We start from the raw sequence: 24,073 nt of genomic DNA on the forward strand, positions 1-24,073 counted from the left end.
TATCGGGAGACCTGGGGGAACGCTGGGTGGAAGGAAATTTGTGGCTCCTCTCAGATTCCAGAACTTTCTGTCACCGAAATGTGAGGAAAATGTGTTTTTTTAGCGAAATTTTGAGGATTGCAAAGGATTCTGGGTAACAACCTGGTCAGAGCCCCACAAGTCCCCCCATCTTGGATTCCCCTAGGTCTCTAGTTTTAAAAAATGCACAGGTTTGGTAGGTTTCCCTAGGTGCCGGCTGAGCTAGAGGCCAAAATCTACAGGTAGGCACTTTGCAAAAAACACCTCTGTTTTCTGTCAAAAATTGTGATGTGTCCATGTTGTGTTTAGGGGCATTTCCTGTTGCGGCGCTAGGCCTACCCACACAAGTGAGGTATCATTTTTATCGGGAGACCTGGGGGAACGCTGGGTGGAAGGAAATTAGTGGCTCCTCTCAGATTCCAGAACTTTCTGTCACCGAAATGTGAGGAAAATGTGTTTTTTTAGCGAAATATTGAGGATTGCAAAGGATTCTGGGTAACAACCTGGTCAGAGCCCCACAAGTCCCCCCATCTTGGATTCCCCTAGGTCTCTAGTTTAAAAAATGCACAGGTTTGGTAGGTTTCCCTAGGTGCCGGCTGAGCTAGAGGCCAAAATCTACAGGTAGGCACTTTGAAAAAAACACCTCTGTTTTCTGTCAAAAATTGTGATGTGTCCATGTTGTGTTTAGGGGCATTTCCTGTTGCGGCGCTAGGCCTACCCACACAAGTGAGGTATCATTTTTATCGGGAGACCTGGGGGAACGCTGGGTGGAAGGAAATTAGTGGCTCCTCTCAGATTCCAGAACTTTCTGTCACCAAAATGTGAGGAAAATGTTTTTGTTAGCCAAATATTGAGGTTTGCAAAGGATTCTGGGTAACAGAACCTGGTCAGAGCCCCACAAGTCACCCCATCTTGGATTCCCCTAGGTCTCTAGTTTAAAAAAATGCACAAGTGTGGTAGGTTTCCATAGGTGCCGGCTGAGCTAGAGGCCAAAAGCTACAGGTAGGCACTTTGCAAAAAAACACCTCTGTTTTCTTTAAAAAAATGTGATGTGTGCACATTGTGTTTTGGGGCATTTCCTGTCACGGGCGCTAGGCCTACCCACACAAGTGAGGTATCATTTTTATCGGGAGACCTGGGGGAACGCTGGGTGGAAGGAAATTTGTGGCTCCTCTCTGGTTCCAGAACTTTCTGTCACCGAAATGTGAGGAAAATGTGTTTTTTTAGCGAAATTTTGAGGTTTGCAAAGGATTCTGGGTAACAACCTGGTCAGAGCCCCACAAGTCCCCCCATCTTGGATTCCCCTAGGTCTCTAGTTTAAAAAATGCACAGGTTTGGTAGGTTTCCCTAGGTGCCGGCTGAGCTAGAGGCCAAAATGTACTTGTAGGCACTTTGCAAAAAACACCTCTGTTTTCTGTCAAAAATTGTGATGTGTCCACGTTGTGTTTAGGTGCATTTCCTGTCGCGGGCGCCAGGCCTACCCACACAAGTGAGGTATCATTTTTATCGGGAGACATGGGGGAACTCTGGGTGGAAGGAAATTTGTGGCTCCTCTCAGATTCCAGAACTTTCTGTCACCAAAATGTGAGGAAAATGTTTTTTTTTAGCCAAATATTGAGGTTTGCAAAGGATTCTGGGTAACAGAACCTGGTCAGAGCCCCACAAGTCACCCCATCTTGGATTCCCCTAGGTCTCTAGTTTAAAAAAATGCACAAGTGTGGTAGGTTTCCCTAGGTGCCGGCTGAGCTAGAGGCCAAAAGCTACAGGTAGGCACTTTGCAAAAAAACACCTCTGTTTTCTTTAAAAAAATGTGATGTGTGCACATTGTGTTTTGGGGCATTTCCTGTCACGGGCGCTAGGCCTACCCACACAAGTGAGGTATCATTTTTATCGGGAGACCTGGGGGAACGCTGGGTGGAAGGAAATTTGTGGCTCCTCTCAGATTCCAGAACTTTCTGTCACCGAAATGTGAGGAAAATGTGTTTTTTTAGCGAAATTTTGAGGATTGCAAAGGATTCTGGGTAACAACCTGGTCAGAGCCCCACAAGTCCCCCCATCTTGGATTCCCCTAGGTCTCTAGTTTTAAAAAATGCACAGGTTTGGTAGGTTTCCCTAGGTGCCGGCTGAGCTAGAGGCCAAAATCTACAGGTAGGCACTTTGCAAAAAACACCTCTGTTTTCTGTCAAAAATTGTGATGTGTCCATGTTGTGTTTAGGGGCATTTCCTGTTGCGGCGCTAGGCCTACCCACACAAGTGAGGTATCATTTTTATCGGGAGACCTGGGGGAACGCTGGGTGGAAGGAAATTAGTGGCTCCTCTCAGATTCCAGAACTTTCTGTCACCGAAATGTGAGGAAAATGTGTTTTTTTAGCGAAATTTTGAGGATTGCAAAGGATTCTGGGTAACAACCTGGTCAGAGCCCCACAAGTCCCCCCATCTTGGATTCCCCTAGGTCTCTAGTTTTAAAAAATGCACAGGTTTGGTAGGTTTCCCTAGGTGCCGGCTGAGCTAGAGGCCAAAATCTACAGGTAGGCACTTTGCAAAAAACACCTCTGTTTTCTGTCAAAAATTGTGATGTGTCCATGTTGTGTTTAGGGGCATTTCCTGTTGCGGCGCTAGGCCTACCCACACAAGTGAGGTATCATTTTTATCGGGAGACCTGGGGGAACGCTGGGTGGAAGGAAATTAGTGGCTCCTCTCAGATTCCAGAACTTTCTGTCACCAAAATGTGAGGAAAATGTTTTTGTTAGCCAAATATTGAGGTTTGCAAAGGATTCTGGGTAACAGAACCTGGTCAGAGCCCCACAAGTCACCCCATCTTGGATTCCCCTAGGTCTCTAGTTTAAAAAAATGCACAAGTGTGGTAGGTTTCCATAGGTGCCGGCTGAGCTAGAGGCCAAAAGCTACAGGTAGGCACTTTGCAAAAAAACACCTCTGTTTTCTTTAAAAAAATGTGATGTGTGCACATTGTGTTTTGGGGCATTTCCTGTCACGGGCGCTAGGCCTACCCACACAAGTGAGGTATCATTTTTATCGGGAGACCTGGGGGAACGCTGGGTGGAAGGAAATTTGTGGCTCCTCTCTGGTTCCAGAACTTTCTGTCACCGAAATGTGAGGAAAATGTGTTTTTTTAGCGAAATTTTTAGGTTTGCAAAGGATTCTGGGTAACAACCTGGTCAGAGCCACACAAGTCCCCCCATCTTGGATTCCCCTAGGTCTCTAGTTTAAAAAATGCACAGGTTTGGTAGGTTTCCCTAGGTGCCGGCTGAGCTAGAGGCCAAAATGTACTTGTAGGCACTTTGCAAAAAACACCTCTGTTTTCTGTCAAAAATTGTGATGTGTCCACGTTGTGTTTAGGTGCATATCCTGTCGCGGGCGCCAGGCCTACCCACACAAGTGAGGTATCATTTTTATCGGGAGACATGGGGGAACTCTGGGTGGAAGGAAATTCGTGGCTCCTCTCAGATTCCAGAACTTTCTGTCACCAAAATGTGAGGAAAATGGTTTTTTTTAGCCAAATATTGAGGTTTGCAAAGGATTCTGGGTAAGAGAACCTGGTCAGAGCCCCACAAGTCACCCCATCTTGGATTCCCCTAGATCTCTAGTTTAAAAAAATGCACAAGTGTGGTAGGTTTCCCTAGGTGCCGGCTGAGCTAGAGGCCAAAAGCTACAGGTAGGCACTTTGCAAAAAAACACCTCTGTTTTCTTTAAAAAAATGTGATGTGTGCACATTGTGTTTTGGGGCATTTCCTGTCACGGGCGCTAGGCCTACCCACACAAGTGAGGTATCATTTTTATCGGGAGACCTGGGGGAACGCTGGGTGGAAGGAAATTTGTGGCTCCTCTCAGATTCCAGAACTTTCTGTCACCGAAATGTGAGGAAAATGTGTTTTTTTAGCGAAACTTTGAGGATTGCAAAGGATTCTGGGTAACAACCTGGTCAGAGCCCCACAAGTCCCCCCATCTTGGATTCCCCTAGGTCTCTAGTTTTAAAAAATGCACAGGTTTGGTAGGTTTCCCTAGGTGCCGGCTGAGCTAGAGGCCAAAATCTACAGGTAGGCACTTTGCAAAAAACACCTCTGTTTTCTGTCAAAAATTGTGATGTGTCCATGTTGTGTTTAGGGGCATTTCCTGTTGCGGCGCTAGGCCTACCCACACAAGTGAGGTATCATTTTTATCGGGAGACCTGGGGGAACGCTGGGTGGAAGGAAATTAGTGGCTCCTCTCAGATTCCAGAACTTTCTGTCACCGAAATGTGAGGAAAATGTGTTTTTTTAGCGAAATTTTGAGGATTGCAAAGGATTCTGGGTAACAACCTGGTCAGAGCCCCACAAGTCCCCCCATCTTGGATTCCCCTAGGTCTCTAGTTTTAAAAAATGCACAGGTTTGGTAGGTTTCCCTAGGTGCCGGCTGAGCTAGAGGCCAAAATCTACAGGTAGGCACTTTGCAAAAAACACCTCTGTTTTCTGTCAAAAATTGTGATGTGTCCATGTTGTGTTTTGGGGCATTTCCTGTTGCGGCGCTAGGCCTACCCACACAAGTGAGGTATCATTTTTATCGGGAGACCTGGGGGAACGCTGGGTGGAAGGAAATTAGTGGCTTCTCTCAGATTCCAGAACTTTCTGTCACCAAAATGTGAGGAAAATGTTTTTGTTAGCCAAATATTGAGGTTTGCAAAGGATTCTGGGTAACAGAACCTGGTCAGAGCCCCACAAGTCACCCCATCTTGGATTCCCCTAGGTCTCTAGTTTAAAAAAATGCACAAGTGTGGTAGGTTTCCATAGGTGCCGGCTGAGCTAGAGGCCAAAAGCTACAGGTAGGCACTTTGCAAAAAAACACCTCTGTTTTCTTTAAAAAAATGTGATGTGTGCACATTGTGTTTTGGGGCATTTCCTGTCACGGGCGCTAGGCCTACCCACACAAGTGAGGTATCATTTTTATCGGGAGACCTGGGGGAACGCTGGGTGGAAGGAAATTTGTGGCTCCTCTCTGGTTCCAGAACTTTCTGTCACCGAAATGTGAGGAAAATGTGTTTTTTTAGCGAAATTTTGAGGTTTGCAAAGGATTCTGGGTAACAATCTGGTCAGAGCCCCACAAGTCCCCCCATCTTGGATTCCCCTAGGTCTCTAGTTTAAAAAATGCACAGGTTTGGTAGGTTTCCCTAGGTGCCGGCTGAGCTAGAGGCCAAAATGTACTTGTAGGCACTTTGCAAAAAACACCTCTGTTTTCTGTCAAAAATTGTGATGTGTCCACGTTGTGTTTAGGTGCATTTCCTGTCGCGGGCGCTAGGCCTACCCACACAAGTGAGGTATCATTTTTATCGGGAGACATGGGGGAACTCTGGGTGGAAGGAAATTTGTGGCTCCTCTCAGATTCCAGAACTTTCTGTCACCAAAATGTGAGGAAAATGTTTTTTTTTAGCCAAATATTGAGGTTTGCAAAGGATTCTGGGTAACAGAACCTGGTCAGAGCCCCACAAGTCACCCCATCTTGGATTCCCCTAGGTCTCTAGTTTAAAAAAATGCACAAGTGTGGTAGGTTTCCCTAGGTGCCGGCTGAGCTAGAGGCCAAAAGCTACAGGTAGGCACTTTGCAAAAAAACACCTCTGTTTTCTTTAAAAAAATGTGATGTGTGCACATTGTGTTTTGGGGCATTTCCTGTCACAGGCGCTAGGCCTACCCACACAAGTGAGGTATCATTTTTATCGGGAGACCTGGGGGAACGCTGGGTGGAAGGAAATTTGTGGTTCCTCTCAGATTCCAGAACTTTCTGTCACCGAAATGTGAGGAAAATGTGTTTTTTTAGCGAAATTTTGAGGATTGCAAAGGATTCTGGGTAACAACCTGGTCAGAGCCCCACAAGTCCCCCGATCTTGGATTCCCCTAGGTCTCTAGTTTTAAAAAATGCACAGGTTTGGTAGGTTTCCCTAGGTGCCGGCTGAGCTAGAGGCCAAAATCTACAGGTAGGCACTTTGCAAAAAACACCTCTGTTTTCTGTCAAAAATTGTGATGTGTCCATGTTGTGTTTAGGGGCATTTCCTGTTGCGGCGCTAGGCCTACCCACACAAGTGAGGTATCATTTTTATCGGGAGACCTGGGGGAACGCTGGGTGGAAGGAAATTAGTGGCTCCTCTCAGATTCCAGAACTTTCTGTCACCAAAATGTGAGGAAAATGTGTTTTTTTAGCGAAATTTTGAGGTTTGCAAAGGATTCTGGGTAACAACCTGGTCAGAGCCCCACAAGTCCCCACATCTTGGATTCCCCTAGGTCTCTAGTTTAAAAAAATGCACAAGTGTGGTAGGTTTCCATAGGTGCCGGCTGAGCTAGAGGCCAAAAGCTACAGGTAGGCACTTTGCAAAAAAACACCTCTGTTTTCTTTAAAAAAATGTGATGTGTGCACATTGTGTTTTGGGGCATTTCCTGTCACGGGCGCTAGGCCTACCCACACAAGTGAGGTATCATTTTTATCGGGAGACCTGGGGGAACGCTGGGTGGTAGGAAATTTGTGGCTCCTCTCAGGTTCGAGAACTTTCTGTCACCGAAATGTGAGGAAAACGTGTTTTTTAGCCAAATTTTGAGGTTTGCAAAGGATTCTGGGTAACAACCTGGTCAGAGCCCCACAAGTCACCCCATCTTGGATTCCCCTAGGTCTCTAGTTTTCAAAAATGCACAGGTTTGGTAGGTTTCCCTAGGTGCCGGCTGAGCTAGAGGCCAAAATGTACTTGTAGGCACTTTGCAAAAACACCTCTGTTTTCTGTCAAAAATTGTGATGTGTCCACGTTGTGTTTAGGTGCATTTCCTGTCACGGGCGCAAGACCTACCCACACAAGTGAGGTATAATTTTTATCGGGCGACATGGGGGAACTCTGGGTGGAAGGAAATTTGTGGCTCCTCTCAGATTCCAGAACTTTCTGTCACCAAAATGTGAGGAAAATGTTTTTTTTTAGCCAAATATTGAGGTTTGCAAAGGATTCTGGGTAACAGAACCTGGTCAGAGCCCCACAAGTCACCCCATCTTGGATTCCCCTAGGTCTCTAGTTTTAAAAAATGCACAAGTGTGGTAGGTTTCCCTAGGTGCCGGCTGAGCTAGAGGCCAAAAGCTACAGGTAGGCACTTTGCAAAAAAACACCTCTGTTTTCTTTAAAAAAATGTGATGTGTGCACATTGTGTTTTGGGGCATTTCCTGTCACGGGCGCTAGGCCTACCCACACAAGTGAGGTATCATTTTTATCGGGAGACCTGGGGGAACGCTGGGTGGAAGGAAATTTGTGACTCCTCTCAGATTCCAGAACTTTCTGTCACCGAAATGTGAGGAAAATGTGTTTTTTTAGCGAAATTTTGAGGATTGCAAAGGATTCTGGGTAACAACCTGGTCAGAGCCCCACAAGTCCCCCCATCTTGGATTCCCCTAGGTCTCTAGTTTTAAAAAATGCACAGGTTTGGTAGGTTTCCCTAGGTGCCGGCTGAGCTAGAGGCCAAAATCTACAGGTAGGCACTTTGCAAAAAACACCTCTGTTTTCTGTCAAAAATTGTGATGTGTCCATGTTGTGTTTAGGGGCATTTCCTGTTGCGGCGCTAGGCCTACCCACACAAGTGAGGTATCATTTTTATCGGGAGACCTGGGGGAACGCTGGGTGGAAGGAAATTAGTGGCTCCTCTCAGATTCCAGAACTTTCTGTCACCGAAATGTGAGGAAAATGTGTTTTTTTAGCGAAATTTTGAGGTTTGCAAAGGATTCTGGGTAACAACCTGGTCAGAGCCCCACAAGTCCCCCCATCTTGGATTCCCCTAGGTCTCTAGTTTAAAAAATGCACAGGTTTGGTAGGTTTCCCTAGGTGCCGGCTGAGCTAGAGGCCAAAATGTACTTGTAGGCACTTTGCAAAAAACACCTCTGTTTTCTGTCAAAAATTGTGATGTGTCCACGTTGTGTTTAGGTGCATTTCCTGTCGCGGGCGCCAGGCCTACCCACACAAGTGAGGTATCATTTTTATCGGGAGACATGGGGGAACTCTGGGTGGAAGGAAATTTGTGGCTCCTCTCAGATTCCAGAACATTCTGTCACCAAAATGTGAGGAAAATGTTTTTTTTTAGCCAAATATTGAGGTTTGCAAAGGATTCTGGGTAACAGAACCTGGTCAGAGCCCCACAAGTCACCCCATCTTGGATTCCCCTAGGTCTCTAGTTTAAAAAAATGCACAGGTGTGGTAGGTTTCCCTAGGTGCCGGCTGAGCTAGAGGCCAAAAGCTACAGGTAGGCACTTTGCAAAAAAACACCTCTGTTTTCTTTAAAAAAATGTGATGTGTGCACATTGTGTTTTGGGGCATTTCCTGTCACGGGCGCTAGGCCTACCCACACAAGTGAGGTATCATTTTTATCGGGAGACCTGGGGGAACGCTGGGTGGAAGGAAATTTGTGGCTCCTCTCAGATTCCAGAACTTTCTGTCACCGAAATGTGAGGAAAATGTGTTTTTTTAGCGAAATTTTGAGGATTGCAAAGGATTCTGGGTAACAACCTGGTCAGAGCCCCACAAGTCCCCCCATCTTGGATTCCCCTAGGTCTCTAGTTTTAAAAAATGCACAGGTTTGGTAGGTTTCCCTAGGTGCCGGCTGAGCTTGAGGCCAAAATCTACAGGTAGGCACTTTGCAAAAAACACCTCTGTTTTCTGTCAAAAATTGTGATGTGTCCATGTTGTGTTTAGGGGCATTTCCTGTTGCGGCGCTAGGCCTACCCACACAAGTGAGGTATCATTTTTATCGGGAGACCTGGGGGAACGCTGGGTGGAAGGAAATTAGTGGCTCCTCTCAGATTCCAGAACTTTCTGTCACCGAAATGTGAGGAAAATGTGTTTTTTTAGCGAAATTTGGGGATTGCAAAGGATTCTGGGTAACAACCTGGTCAGAGCCCCACAAGTCCCCCCATCTTGGATTCCCCTAGGTCTCTAGTTTTAAAAAATGCACAGGTTTGGTAGGTTTCCCTAGGTGCCGGCTGAGCTAGAGGCCAAAATCTACAGGTAGGCACTTTGAAAAAAACACCTCTGTTTTCTGTCAAAAATTGTGATGTGTCCATGTTGTGTTTAGGGGCATTTCCTGTTGCGGCGCTAGGCCTACCCACACAAGTGAGGTATCATTTTTATCGGGAGACCTGGGGGAACGCTGGGTGGAAGGAAATTAGTGGCTCCTCTCAGATTCCAGAACTTTCTGTCACCAAAATGTGAGGAAAATGTTTTTGTTAGCCAAATATTGAGGTTTGCAAAGGATTCTGGGTAACAGAACCTGGTCAGAGCCCCACAAGTCACCCCATCTTGGATTCCCCTAGGTCTCTAGTTTAAAAAAATGCACAAGTGTGGTAGGTTTCCATAGGTGCCGGCTGAGCTAGAGGCCAAAAGCTACAGGTAGGCACTTTGCAAAAAAACACCTCTGTTTTCTTTAAAAAAATGTGATGTGTGCACATTGTGTTTTGGGGCATTTCCTGTCACGGGCGCTAGGCCTACCCACACAAGTGAGGTATCATTTTTATCGGGAGACCTGGGGGAACGCTGGGTGGAAGGAAATTTGTGGCTCCTCTCTGGTTCCAGAACTTTCTGTCACCGAAATGTGAGGAAAATGTGTTTTTTTAGCGAAATTTTTAGGTTTGCAAAGGATTCTGGGTAACAACCTGGTCAGAGCCCCACAAGTCCCCCCATCTTGGATTCCCCTAGGTCTCTAGTTTAAAAAATGCACAGGTTTGGTAAGTTTCCCTAGGTGCCGGCTGAGCTAGAGGCCAAAATGTACTTGTAGGCACTTTGCAAAAAACACCTCTGTTTTCTGTCAAAAATTGTGATGTGTCCACGTTGTGTTTAGGTGCATTTCCTGTCGCGGGCGCCAGGCCTACCCACACAAATGAGGTATCATTTTTATCGGGAGACATGGGGGAACTCTGGGTGGAAGGAAATTTGTGGCTCCTCTCAGATTCCAGAACTTTCTGTCACCAAAATGTGAGGAAAATGTTTTTTTTTAGCCAAATATTGAGGTTTGCAAAGGATTCTGGGTAACAGAACCTGGTCAGAGCCCCACAAGTCACCCCATCTTGGATTCCCCTAGGTCTCTAGTTTAAAAAAATGCACAAGTGTGGTAGGTTTCCCTAGGTGCCGGCTGAGCTAGAGGCCAAAAGCTACAGGTAGGCACTTTGCAAAAAAACACCTCTGTTTTCTTTAAAAAAATGTGATGTGTGCACATTGTGTTTTGGGGCATTTCCTGTCACGGGCGCTAGGCCTACCCACACAAGTGAGGTATCATTTTTATCGGGAGACCTGGGGGAACGCTGGGTGGTAGGAAATTTGTGGCTCCTCTCAGATTCCAGAACTTTCTGTCACCGAAATGTGAGGAAAATGTGTTTTTTTAGCGAAATTTTGAGGATTGCAAAGGATTCTGGGTAACAACCTGGTCAGAGCCCCACAAGTCCCCCCATCTTGGATTCCCCTAGGTCTCTAGTTTTAAAAAATGCACAGGTTTGGTAGGTTTCCCTAGGTGCCGGCTGAGCTAGAGGCCAAAATCTACAGGTAGGCACTTTGCAAAAAACACCTCTGTTTTCTGTCAAAAATTGTGATGTGTCCATGTTGTGTTTAGGGGCATTTCCTGTTGCTGCGCTAGGCCTACCCACACAAGTGAGGTATCATTTTTATCGGGAGACCTGGGGGAACGCTGGGTGGAAGGAAATTAGTGGCTCCTCTCAGATTCCAGAACTTTCTGTCACCGAAATGTGAGGAAAACGTGTTTTTTAGCCAAATTTTGAGGTTTGCAAAGGATTCTGGGTAACAACCTGGTCAGAGCCCCACAAGTCACCCCATCTTGGATTCCCCTAGGTCTCTAGTTTTCAAAAATGCACAGGTTTGGTAGGTTTCCCTAGGTGCCGGCTGAGCTAGAGGCCAAAATGTACTTGTAGGCACTTTGCAAAAAACACCTCTGTTTTCTGTCAAAAATTGTGATGTGTCCACGTTGTGTTTAGGTGCATTTCCTGTCACGGGCGCAAGACCTACCCACACAAGTGAGGTATAATTTTTATCGGGCGACATGGGGGAACTCTGGGTGGAAGGAAATTTGTGGCTCCTCTCAGATTCCAGAACTTTCTGTCACCAAAATGTGAGGAAAATGTTTTTTTTTAGCCAAATATTGAGGTTTGCAAAGGATTCTGGGTAACAGAACCTGGTCAGAGCCCCACAAGTCACCCCATCTTGGATTCCCCTAGGTCTCTAGTTTTAAAAAATGCACAAGTGTGGTAGGTTTCCCTAGGTGCCGGCTGAGCTAGAGGCCAAAAGCTACAGGTAGGCACTTTGCAAAAAAACACCTCTGTTTTCTTTAAAAAAATGTGATGTGTGCACATTGTGTTTTGGGGCATTTCCTGTCACGGGCGCTAGGCCTACCCACACAAGTGAGGTATCATTTTTATCGGGAGACCTGGGGGAACGCTGGGTGGAAGGAAATTTGTGGCTCCTCTCAGATTCCAGAACTTTCTGTCACCGAAATGTGAGGAAAATGTGTTTTTTTAGCGAAATTTTGAGGATTGCAAAGGATTCTGGGTAACAACCTGGTCAGAGCCCCACAAGTCCCCCCATCTTGGATTCCCCTAGGTCTCTAGTTTTAAAAAATGCACAGGTTTGGTAGGTTTCCCTAGGTGCCGGCTGAGCTAGAGGCCAAAATCTACAGGTAGGCACTTTGCAAAAAAACACCTCTGTTTTCTGTCAAAAATTGTGATGTGTCCATGTTGTGTTTAGGGGCATTTCCTGTTGCGGCGCTAGGCCTACCCACACAAGTGAGGTATCATTTTTATCGGGAGACCTGGGGGAACGCTGGGTGGAAGGAAATTAGTGGCTCCTCTCAGATTCCAGAACTTTCTGTCACCGAAATGTGAGGAAAATGTGTTTTTTTAGCGAAATTTTGAGGATTGCAAAGGATTCTGGGTAACAACCTGGTCAGAGCCCCACAAGTCCCCCCATCTTGGATTCCCCTAGGTCTCTAATTTTAAAAAATGCACAGGTTTGGTAGGTTTCCCTAGGTGCCGGCTGAGCTAGAGGCCAAAATCTACAGGTAGGCACTTTGCAAAAAACACCTCTGTTTTCTGTCAAAAATTGTGATGTGTCCATGTTGTGTTTAGGGGCATTTCCTGTTGCGGCGCTAGGCCTACCCACACAAGTGAGGTATCATTTTTATCGGGAGACCTGGGGGAACGCTGGGTGGAAGGAAATTAGTGGCTCCTCTCAGATTCCAGAACTTTCTGTCACCAAAATGTGAGGAAAATGTTTTTGTTAGCCAAATATTGAGGTTTGCAAAGGATTCTGGGTAACAGAACCTGGTCAGAGCCCCACAAGTCACCCCATCTTGGATTCCCCTAGGTCTCTAGTTTAAAAAAATGCACAAGTGTGGTAGGTTTCCATAGGTGCCGGCTGAGCTAGAGGCCAAAAGCTACAGGTAGGCACTTTGCAAAAAAACACCTCTGTTTTCTTTAAAAAAATGTGATGTGTGCACATTGAGTTTTGGGGCATTTCCTGTCACGGGCGCTAGGCCTACCCACACAAGTGAGGTATCATTTTTATCGGGAGACCTGGGGGAACGCTGGGTGGAAGGAAATTTGTGGCTCCTCTCTGGTTCCAGAACTTTCTGTCACCGAAATGTGAGGAAAATGTGTTTTTTTAGCGAAATTTTGAGGATTGCAAAGGATTCTGGGTAACAACCTGGTCAGAGCCCCACAAGTCCCCCCATCTTGGATTCCCCTAGGTCTCTAGTTTAAAAAATGCACAGGTTTGGTAGGTTTCCCTAGGTGCCGGCTGAGCTAGAGGCCAAAATGTACTTGTAGGCACTTTGCAAAAAACACCTCTGTTTTCTGTCAAAAATTGTGATGTGTCCACGTTGTGTTTAGGTGCATTTCCTGTCGCGGGCGCCAGGCCTACCCACACAAGTGAGGTATCATTTTTATCGGGAGACATGGGGGAACTCTGGGTGGAAGGAAATTTGTGGCTCCTCTCAGATTCCAGAACTTTCTGTCACCAAAATGTGAGGGAAATGTTTTTTTTTAGCCAAATATTGAGGTTTGCAAAGGATTCTGGGTAACAGAACCTGGTCAGAGCCCCACAAGTCACCCCATCTTGGATTCCCCTAGGTCTCTAGTATAAAAAAATGCACAAGTGTGGTAGGTTTCCCTAGGTGCCGGCTGAGCTAGAGGCCAAAAGCTACAGGTAGGCACTTTGCAAAAAAACACCTCTGTTTTCTTTAAAAAAATGTGATGTGTGCACATTGTGTTTTGGGGCATTTCCTGTCACGGGCGCTAGGCCTACCCACACAAGTGAGGTATCATTTTTATCGGGAGACCTGGGGGAACGCTGGGTGGAAGGAAATTTGTGGCTCCTCTCAGATTCCAGAACTTTCTGTCACCGAAATGTGAGGAAAATGTGTTTTTTTAGCGAAATTTTGAGAATTGCAAAGGATTCTGGGTAACAACCTGGTCAGAGCCCCACAAGTCCCCCCATCTTGGATTCCCCTAGGTCTCTAGTTTTAAAAAATGCACAGGTTTGGTAGGTTTCCCTAGGTGCCGGCTGAGCTAGAGGCCAAAATCTACAGGTAGGCACTTTGCAAAAAACACCTCTGTTTTCTGTCAAAAATTGTGATGTGTCCATGTTGTGTTTAGGGGCATTTCCTGTTGCGGCGCTAGGCCTACCCACACAAGTGAGGTATCATTTTTATCGGGAGACCTGGGGGAACGCTGGGTGGAAGGAAATTAGTGGCTCCTCTCAGATTCCAGAACTTTCTGTCACCAAAATGTGAGGAAAATGTTTTTGTTAGCCAAATATTGAGGTTTGCAAAGGATTCTGGGTAACAGAACCTGGTCAGAGCCCCACAAGTCACCCCATCTTGGATTCCCCTAGGTCTCTAGTTTAAAAAAATGCACAAGTGTGGTAGGTTTCCATAGGTGCCGGCTGAGCTAGAGGCCAAAAGCTACAGGTAGGCACTTTGCAAAAAAACACCTCTGTTTTCTTTAAAAAAATGTGATGTGTGCACATTGTGTTTTGGGGCATTTCCTGTCACGGGCGCTAGGCCTACCCACACAAGTGAGGTATCATTTTTATCGGGAGACCTGGGGGAACGCTGGGTGGTAGGAAATTTGTGGCTCCTCTCAGGTTCCAGAACTTTCTGTCACCGAAATGTGAGGAAAATTTGTTTTTTTAGCGAAATTTTGAGGTTTGCAAAGGATTCTGGGTAACAACCTGGTCAGAGCCCCACAAGTCCCCCCATCTTGGATTCCCCTAGGTCTCTAGTTTTAAAAAATGCACAGGTTTGGTAGGTTTCCCTAGGTGCCGGCTGAGCTAGAGGCCAAAATCTACAGGTAGGCACTTTGCAAAAAACACCTCTGTTTTCTGTCAAAAATTGTGATGTGTCCATGTTGTGTTTAGGGGCATTTCCTGTTGCTGCGCTAGGCCTACCCACACAAGTGAGGTATCATTTTTATCGGGAGACCTGGGGGAACGCTGGGTGGAAGGAAATTAGTGGCTCCTCTCAGATTCCAGAACTTTCTGTCACCGAAATGTGAGGAAAACGTGTTTTTTAGCCAAATTTTGAGGTTTGCAAAGGATTCTGGGTAACAACCTGGTCAGAGCCCCACAAGTCACCCCATCTTGGATTCCCCTAGGTCTCTAGTTTTCAAAAATGCACAGGTTTGGTAGGTTTCCCTAGGTGCCGGCTGAGCTAGAGGCCAAAATGTACTTGTAGGCACTTTGCAAAAAACACCTCTGTTTTCTGTCAAAAATTGTGATGTGTCCACGTTGTGTTTAGGTGCATTTCCTGTCACGGGCGCAAGACCTACCCACACAAGTGAGGTATAATTTTTATCGGGCGACATGGGGGAACTCTGGGTGGAAGGAAATTTGTGGCTCCTCTCAGATTCCAGAACTTTCTGTCACCAAAATGTGAGGAAAATGTTTTTTTTTAGCCAAATATTGAGGTTTGCAAAGGATTCTGGGTAACAGAACCTGGTCAGAGCCCCACAAGTCACCCCATCTTGGATTCCCCTAGGTCTCTAGTTTTAAAAAATGCACAAGTGTGGTAGGTTTCCCTAGGTGCCGGCTGAGCTAGAGGCCAAAAGCTACAGGTAGGCACTTTGCAAAAAAACACCTCTGTTTTCTTTAAAAAAATGTGATGTGTCCACATTGTGTTTTGGGGCATTTCCTGTCACGGGCGCTAGGCCTACCCACACAAGTGAGGTATCATTTTTATCGGGAGACTTGGGGGAACTCTGGGTGGAACGAAATTTGTGGATCCTCTCCGATTCGAGAACTTTCTGTCACCGAAATGTGAGGAAAACGTGTTTTTTTTAGCCAAATTTTGAGGTTTGCAACGGATTCTGGGTAACAACCTGGTCAGAGCCCCACAAGTCACCCCATCTTGGATTCCCCTAGGTCTCTAGTTTTCAAAAATGCACAGGTTTGGTAGGTTTCCCTAGGTGCCGGCTGAGCCAAAGGCCAAAATCTACAGGTAGGCACTTTGCAAAAAACACCTCTGTTTTCTGTCAAAAATTGTGATGTGTCCCTGTTGTGTTTAGGGGCATTTCCTGTCGCGGGCCCAAGGCCTACCCACACAAGTGAGGTATCATTTTTATCGGGAGACTTAGGGGAACGCTGGGTGGAAGGAAATTTGTGGCTCCTCTCAGATTCCAGAACTTTCTGTCACCAAAATATGAGGAAAAAGTGTTTTGTTTTGGCCAAATTTTGATGTTTGGAAAGGATTCTGGGTAACAGAACCTGGTCAGAGCCCCACAAGTCACCCCATCTTGGATTCCCCTGGGTTTCTAGTTTTCAAAAAGGCGCTGGTTTGCTAGGTTTCCACAGGTGCCGGCTGAGCTAGAGGCCAAAATCCACAGGTAGGCATTGTTTTCTATGAAAAAATGTGATGTGTCCACGTTGTGTTTTGGGGCATTTCCTGTCACAGGCGCTAGGCCTACCCACACAAGTGAGGTATCATTTTTCTCGGAAGACCTGGGGGAACGCTGAGTGGAAGGAAATTAGTGGCTCCTCTCAGATTCCAGAACTTTCTGTCACCGAAATGTGAGGAAAACTTGTTTTTTTAACCAAATTTTGAGGTTTGCAAAGGATTCTGGGTAACAACCTGGTCAGTGCCCCACAAATCACCCCATCTTGGATTCCCCTAGGTCTCTAGTTTTCAAAAATGCACAGGTTTGGTAGGTTTCCCTAGGTGCCGGCTGAGCTAGAGGCCAAAATGTACTTGTAGGCACTTTGCAAAAAACACCTCTGTTTTCTGTCAAAAATTGTGATGTGTCCACGTTGTGTTTAGGTGCATTTCCTGTCACGGGCGCAAGACCTACCCACACAAGTGAGGTATAATTTTTATCGGGCGACATGGGGGAACTCTGGGTGGAAGGAAATTTGTGGCTCCTCTCAGATTCCAGAACTTTCTGTCACCAAAATGTGAGGAAAATGTTTTTTTTTAGCCAAATATTGAGGTTTGCAAAGGATTCTGGGTAACAGAACCTGGTCAGAGCCCCACAAGTCACCCCATCTTGGATTCCCCTAGGTCTCTAGTTTTAAAAAATGCACAAGTGTGGTAGGTTTCCCTAGGTGCCGGCTGAGCTAGAGGCCAAAAGCTACAGGTAGGCACTTTGCAAAAAAACACCTCTGTTTTCTTAAAAAAAATGTGATGTGTCCACATTGTGTTTTGGGGCATTTCCTGTCACGGGCGCTAGGCCTACCCACACAAGTGAGGTATCATTTTTATCGGGAGACTTGGGGGAACTCTGGGTGGAACGATATTTGTGGATCCTCTCCGATTCGAGAACTTTCTGTCACCGAAATGTGAGGAAAACATGTTTTTTTAGCCAAATTTTGAGGTTTGCAACGGATTCTGGGTAACAACCTGGTCAGAGCCCCACAAGTCACCCCATCTTGGATTCCCCTAGGTCTCTAGTTTTCAAAAATGCACAGGTTTGGTAGGTTTCCCTAGGTGCCGGCTGAGCCAAAGGCCAAAATCTACAGGTAGGCACTTTGCAAAAAACACTTCTGTTTTCTGTCAAAAATTGTGATGTGTCCCTGTTGTGTTTAGGGGCATTTCCTGTCGCGGGCGCAAGGCCTACCCACACAAGTGAGGTATCATTTTTATCGGGAGACTTAGGGGAACGCTGGGTGGAAGGAAATTTGTGGCTCCTCTCAGATTCCAGAACTTTCTGTCACCAAAATATGAGGAAAAAGTGTTTTGTTTTGGCCAAATTTTGATGTTTGGAAAGGATTCTGGGTAACAGAACCTGGTCAGAGCCCCACAAGTCACCCCATCTTGGATTCCCCTGGGTTTCTAGTTTTCAAAAAGGCGCTGGTTTGCTAGGTTTCCACAGGTGCCGGCTGAGCTAGAGGCCAAAATCCACAGGTAGGCATTGTTTTCTATGAAAAAATGTGATGTGTCCACGTTGTGTTTTGGGGCATTTCCTGTCACAGGCGCTAGGCCTACCCACACAAGTGAGGTATCATTTTTCTCGGAAGACCTGGGGGAACGCTGGGTGGAAGGAAATTAGTGGCTCCTCTCAGATTCCAGAACTTTCTGTCACCGAAATGTGAGGAAAACTTGTTTTTTTAACCAAATTTTGAGGTTTGCAAAGGATTCTGGGTAACAACCTGGTCAGAGCCCCACAAGCCACCCCATCTTGAATTCCCCTAGGTCTCTAGTTTTAAAAAATGCACAGGTTTGGTAGGTTTCCCTAGGTGCCGGCTGAGCTAGAGGCCAAAATGTACTTGTAGGCACTTTGCAAAAAACACCTCTGTTTTCTGTCAAAAATTGTGATGTGTCCACGTTGTGTTTAGGTGCATTTCCTGTCGCGGGCGCCAGGCCTACCCACACAAGTGAGGTATCATTTTTATCGGGAGACATGGGGGAACTCTGGGTGGAAGGAAATTTGTGGCTCCTCTCAGATTCCAGAACTTTCTGTCACCAAAATGTGAGGAAAATGTTTTTGTTAGCCAAATATTGAGGTTTGCAAAGGATTCTGGGTAACAGAACCTGGTCAGAGCCCCACAAGTCACCCCATCTTGGATTCCCCTAGGTCTCTAGTTTAAAAAAATGCACAAGTGTGGTAGGTTTCCATAGGTGCCGGCTGAGTTAGAGGCCAAAAGCTACAGGTAGGCACTTTGCAAAAAAACACCTCTGTTTTCTTTAAAAAAATGTGATGTGTGCACATTGTGTTTTGGGGCATTTCCTGTCACGGGCGCTAGGCCTACCCACACAAGTGAGGTATCATTTTTATCGGGAGACCTGGGGGAACGCTGGGTGGAAGGAAATTTGTGGCTCCTCTCAGGTTCCAGAACTTTCTGTCACCGAAATGTGAGGAAAATGTGTTTTTTTAGCGAAATTTTGAGGTTTGCAAAGGATTCTGGGTAACAACCTGGTCAGAGCCCCACAAGTCCCCCCATCTTGGATTCCCCTAGGTCTCTAGTTTTAAAAAATGCACAGGTTTGGTAGGTTTCCCTAGGTGCCGGCTGAGCTAGAGGCCAAAATCTACAGGTAGGCACTTTGCAAAAAACACCTCTGTTTTCTGTCAAAAATTGTGATGTGTCCATGTTGTGTTTAGGGGCATTTCCTGTTGCGGCGCTAGGCCTACCCACACAAGTGAGGTATCATTTTTATCGGGAGACCTGGGGGAACGCTGGGTGGAAGGAAATTAGTGGCTCCTCTCAGATTCCAGAACTTTCTGTCACCGAAATGTGAGGAAAACGTGTTTTTTAGCCAAATTTTGAGGTTTGCAAAGGATTCTGGGTAACAACCTGGTCAGAGCCCCACAAGTCACCCCATCTTGGATTCCCCTAGGTCTCTAGTTTTCAAAAATGCACAGGTTTGGTAGGTTTCCCTAGGTGCCGGCTGAGCTAGAGGCCAAAATGTACTTGTAGGCACTTTGCAAAAAACACCTCTGTTTTCTGTCAAAAATTGTGATGTGTCCACGTTGTGTTTAGGTGCATTTCCAGTCACGGGCGCAAGGCCTACCCACACAAGTGAGGTATAATTTTTATCGGGCGACATGGGGGAACTCTGGGTGGAAGGAAATTTGTGGCTCCTCTCAGATTCCAGAACTTTCTGTCACCAAAATGTGAGAAAAATTTGTTTTTTAGCCAAATATTGAGGTTTGCAAAGGATTCTGGGTAACAGAACCTGGTCAGAGCCCCACAAATCACCCCATCTTGGATTCCCCTAGGCCTCTAGTTTTAAAAAATGCACAAGTGTGGTAGGTTTCCCTAGGTGCCGGCTGAGCTAGAGGCCAAAAGCTACAGGTAGGCACTTTGCAAAAAAAACACCTCTGTTTTCTTTAAAAAAAATGTGATGTGTCCACATTGTGTTTTGGGGCATTTCCTGTCACGGGCGCTAGGCCTACCCACACAAGTGAGGTATCATTTTTATCGGGAGACATGGGGGAACTCTGGGTGGAACGAAATTTGTGGATCCTCTCCGATTCCAGAACTTTCTGTCACCGAAATGTGAGGAAAATGTGTTTTTTTTGCGAAATTTTGAGGATTGCAAAGGATTCTGGGTAACAACCTGGTCAGAGCCCCACAAGTCCCCCCATCTTGGATTCCCCTAGGTCTCTAGTTTTAAAAAATGCACAGGTTTGGTAGGTTTCCCTAGGTGCCGGCTGAGCTAGAGGCCAAAATCTACAGGTAGGCACTTTGCAAAAAACACCTCTGTTTTCTGTCAAAAATTGTGATGTGTCCATGTTGTGTTTAGGGGCATTTCCTGTTGCGGCGCTAGGCCTACCCACACAAGTGAGGTATCATTTTTATCGGGAGACCTGGGGGAACGCTGGGTGGAAGGAAATTAGTGGCTCCTCTCAGATTCCAGAACTTTCTGTCACCGAAATGTGAGGAAAACGTGTTTTTTTAGCCAAATTTTGAGGTTTGCAAAGGATTCTGGGTAACAACCTGGTCAGAGCCCCACAAGTCACCCCATCTTGGATTCCCCTAGGTCTCTAGTTTTCAAAAATGCACAGGTTTGGTAGGTTTCCCTAGGTGCCGGCTGAGCTAGAGGCCAAAATGTACTTGTAGGCACTTTGCAAAAAACACCTCTGTTTTCTGTCAAAAATTGTGATGTGTCCACGTTGTGTTTAGGTGCATTTCCTGTCACGGGCGCAAGGCCTACCCACACAAGTGAGGTATAATTTTTATCGGGCGACATGGGGGAACTCTGGGTGGAAGGAAATTTGTGGCTCCTCTCAGATTCCAGAACTTTCTGTCACCAAAATGTGAGGAAAATGTTTTTTTTTAGCCAAATATTGAGGTTTGCAAAGGATTCTGGGTAACAGAACCTGGTCAGAGCCCCACAAGTCACCCCATCTTGGATTCCCCTAGGTCTCTAGTTTAAAAAAATGCACAAGTGTGGTAGGTTTCCCTAGGTGCCGGCTGAGCTAGAGGCCAAAAGCTAAAGGTAGGCACTTTGCAAAAAAACACCTCTGTTTTCTTTAAAAAAATGTGATGTGTGCACATTGTGTTTTGGGGCATTTCCTGTCACGGGCGCTAGGCCTACCCACACAAGTGAGGTATCATTTTTATCGGGAGACCTGGGGGAACGCTGGGTGGAAGGAAATTTGTGGCTCCTCTCAGATTCCAGAACTTTCTGTCACCGAAATGTGAGGAAAATGTGTTTTTTTAGCGAAATTTTGAGGATTGCAAAGGATTCTGGGTAACAACCTGGTCAGAGCCCCACAAGTCCCCCCATCTTGGATTCCCCTAGGTCTCTAGTTTTAAAAAATGCACAGGTTTGGTAGGTTTCCCTAGGTGCCGGCTGAGCTAGAGGCCAAAATCTACAGGTAGGCACTTTGCAAAAAACACCTCTGTTTTCTGTCAAAAATTGTGATGTGTCCATGTTGTGTTTAGGGGCATTTCCTGTTGCGGCGCTAGGCCTACCCACACAAGTGAGGTATCATTTTTATCGGGAGACCTGGGGGAACGCTGGGTGGAAGGAAATTAGTGGCTCCTCTCAGATTCCAGAACTTTCTGTCACCGAAATGTGAGGAAAACGTGTTTTTTTAGCCAAATTTTGAGGTTTGCAAAGGATTCTGGGTAACAACCTGGTCAGAGCCCCACAAGTCACCCCATCTTGGATTCCCCTAGGTCTCTAGTTTTCAAAAATGCACAGGTTTGGTAGGTTTCCCTAGGTGCCGGCTGAGCTAGAGGCCAAAATGTACTTGTAGGCACTTTGCAAAAAACACCTCTGTTTTCTGTCAAAAATTGTGATGTATCCACGTTGTGTTTAGGTGCATTTCCTGTCACGGGCGCAAGGCCTGCCCACACAAGTGAGGTATAATTTTTATCGGGCGACATGGGGGAACTCTGGGTGGAAGGAAATTTGTGGCTCCTCTCAGATTCCAGAACTTTCTGTCACCAAAATGTGAGGAAAATGTTTTTTTTTAGCCAAATATTGAGGTTTGCAAAGGATTCTGGGTAACAGAACCTGGTCAGAGCCCCACAAGTCACCCCATCTTGGATTCCCCTAGGTCTCTAGTTTTAAAAAATGCACAAGTGTGGTAGGTTTCCCTAGGTGCCGGCTGAGCTAGAGGCCAAAAGCTACAGGTAGGCACTTTGCAAAAAAACACCTCTGTTTTCTTTAAAAAAATGTGATGTGTCCACATTGTGTTTTGGGGCATTTCCTGTCACGGGCGCTAGGCCTACCCACACAAGTGAGGTATCATTTTTATCGGGAGACTTGGGGGAACTCTGGGTGGAACGAAATTTGTGGATCCTCTCCGATTCGAGAACTTTCTGTCACCGAAATGTGAGGAAAATGTGTTTTTTTAGCCAAATTTTGAGGTTTGCAACGGATTCTGGGTAACAACCTGGTCAGAGCCCCACAAGTCACCCCATCTTGGATTCCCCTAGGTCTCTAGTTTTAAAAAATGCACAGGTTTGGTAGGTTTCCCTAGGTGCCGGCTGAGCTAGAGGCCAAAAGCTACAGGTAGGCACTTTGCAAAAAAACACCTCTGTTTTCTTTAAAAAAATGTGATGTGTCCACATTGTGTTTTGGGGCATTTCCTGTCACGGGCGCTAGGCCTACCCACACAAGTGAGGTATCATTTTTATCGGGAGACTTGGGGGAACTCTGGGTGGAACGAAATTTGTGGATCCTCTCCGATTCGAGAACTTTCTGTCACCGAAATGTGAGGAAAACGTGTTTTTTTAGCCAAATTTTGAGGTTTGCAACGGATTCTGGGTAACAACCTGGTCAGAGCCCCACAAGTCACCCCATCTTGGATTCCCCTAGGTCTCTAGTTTTCAAAAATGCACAGGTTTGGTAGGTTTCCCTAGGTGCCGGCTGAGCCAAAGGCCAAAATCTACAGGTAGTCACTTTGCAAAAAACACCTCTGTTTTCTGTCAAAAATTGTGATGTGTCCCTGTTGTGTTTAGGGGCATTTCCTGTCGCGGGCGCAAGGCCTACCCACACAAGTGAGGTATCATTTTTATCGGGAGACTTAGGGGAACGCTGGGTGGAAGGAAATTTGTGGCTCCTCTCAGATTCCAGAACTTTCTGTCACCAAAATATGAGGAAAAAGTGTTTTGTTTTGGCCAAATTTTGATGTTTGGAAAGGATTCTGGGTAACAGAACCTGGTCAGAGCCCCACAAGTCACCCCATCTTGGATTCCCCTGGGTTTCTAGTTTTCAAAAAGGTGCTGGTTTGCTAGGTTTCCACAGGTGCCGGCTGAGCTAGAGGCCAAAATCCACAGGTAGGCATTGTTTTCTATGAAAAAATGTGATGTGTCCACGTTGTGTTTTGGGGCATTTCCTGTCACAGGCGCTAGGCCTACCCACACAAGTGAGGTATCATTTTTCTCTGAAGACCTGGGGGAACGCTGGGTGGAAGGAAATTAGTGGCTCCTCTCAGATTCCAGAACTTTCTGTCACCGAAATGTGAGGAAAACTTGTTTTTTAACCAAATTTTGAGGTTTGCAAAGGATTCTGGGTAACAACCTGGTCAGAGCCCCACAAGTCACCCCATCTTAGATTCCCCTAGGTCTCTAGTTTTCAAAAATGCACAGGTTTGGTAGGTTTCCCTAGGTGCCGGCTGAGCTAGAGGCCAAAATGTACTTGTAGGCACTTTGCAAAAAACACCTCTGTTTTCTGTCAAAAATTGTGATGTGTCCACGTTGTGTTTAGGTGCATTTCCTGTCGCGGGCGCCAGGCCTACCCACACAAGTGAGGTATCATTTTTATCGGGAGACATGGGGGAACTCTGGGTGGAAGGAAATTTGTGGCTCCTCTCAAATTCCAGAACTTTCTGTCACCAAAATGTGAGGAAAATGTTTTTTTTTAGCCAAATATTGAGGTTTGCAAAGGATTCTGGGTAACAGAACCTGGTCAGAGCCCCACAAGTCACCCCATCTTGGATTCCCCTAGGTCTCTAGTTTAAAAAAATGCACAAGTGTGGTAGGTTTCCCTAGGTGCCGGCTGAGCTAGAGGCCAAAAGCTACAGGTAGGCACTTTGCAAAAAAACACCTCTGTTTTCTTTAAAAAAATGTGATGTGTGCACATTGTGTTTTGGGGCATTTCCTGTCACGGGCGCTAGGCCTACCCACACAAGTGAGGTATCATTTTTATCGGGAAACCTGGGGGAACGCTGGGTGGAAGGAAATTTGTGGCTCCTCTCAGATTCCAGAACTTTCTGTCACCGAAATGTGAGGAAAATGTGTTTTTTTAGCGAAATTTTGAGGATTGCAAAGGATTCTGGGTAACAACCTGGTCAGAGCCCCACAAGTCCCCCCATCTTGGATTCCCCTAGGTCTCTAGTTTTAAAAAATGCACAGGTTTGGTAGGTTTCCCTAGGTGCCGGCTGAGCTAGAGGCCAAAATCTACAGGTAGGCACTTTGCAAAAAACACCTCTGTTTTCTGTCAAAAATTGTGATGTGTCCATGTTGTGTTTAGGGGCATTTCCTGTTGCGGCGCTAGGCCTACCCACACAAGTGAGGTATCATTTTTAATCGGGAGACCTGGGGGAACGCTGGGTGGAAGGAAATTAGTGGCTCCTCTCAGATTCCAGAACTTTCTGTCACCGAAAT

The sequence above is a fragment of the Pleurodeles waltl genome, chromosome 10, assembly GCF_031143425.1.
Source record: "Pleurodeles waltl isolate 20211129_DDA chromosome 10, aPleWal1.hap1.20221129, whole genome shotgun sequence".
Lineage (NCBI taxonomy): Eukaryota > Metazoa > Chordata > Amphibia > Caudata > Salamandridae > Pleurodeles > Pleurodeles waltl.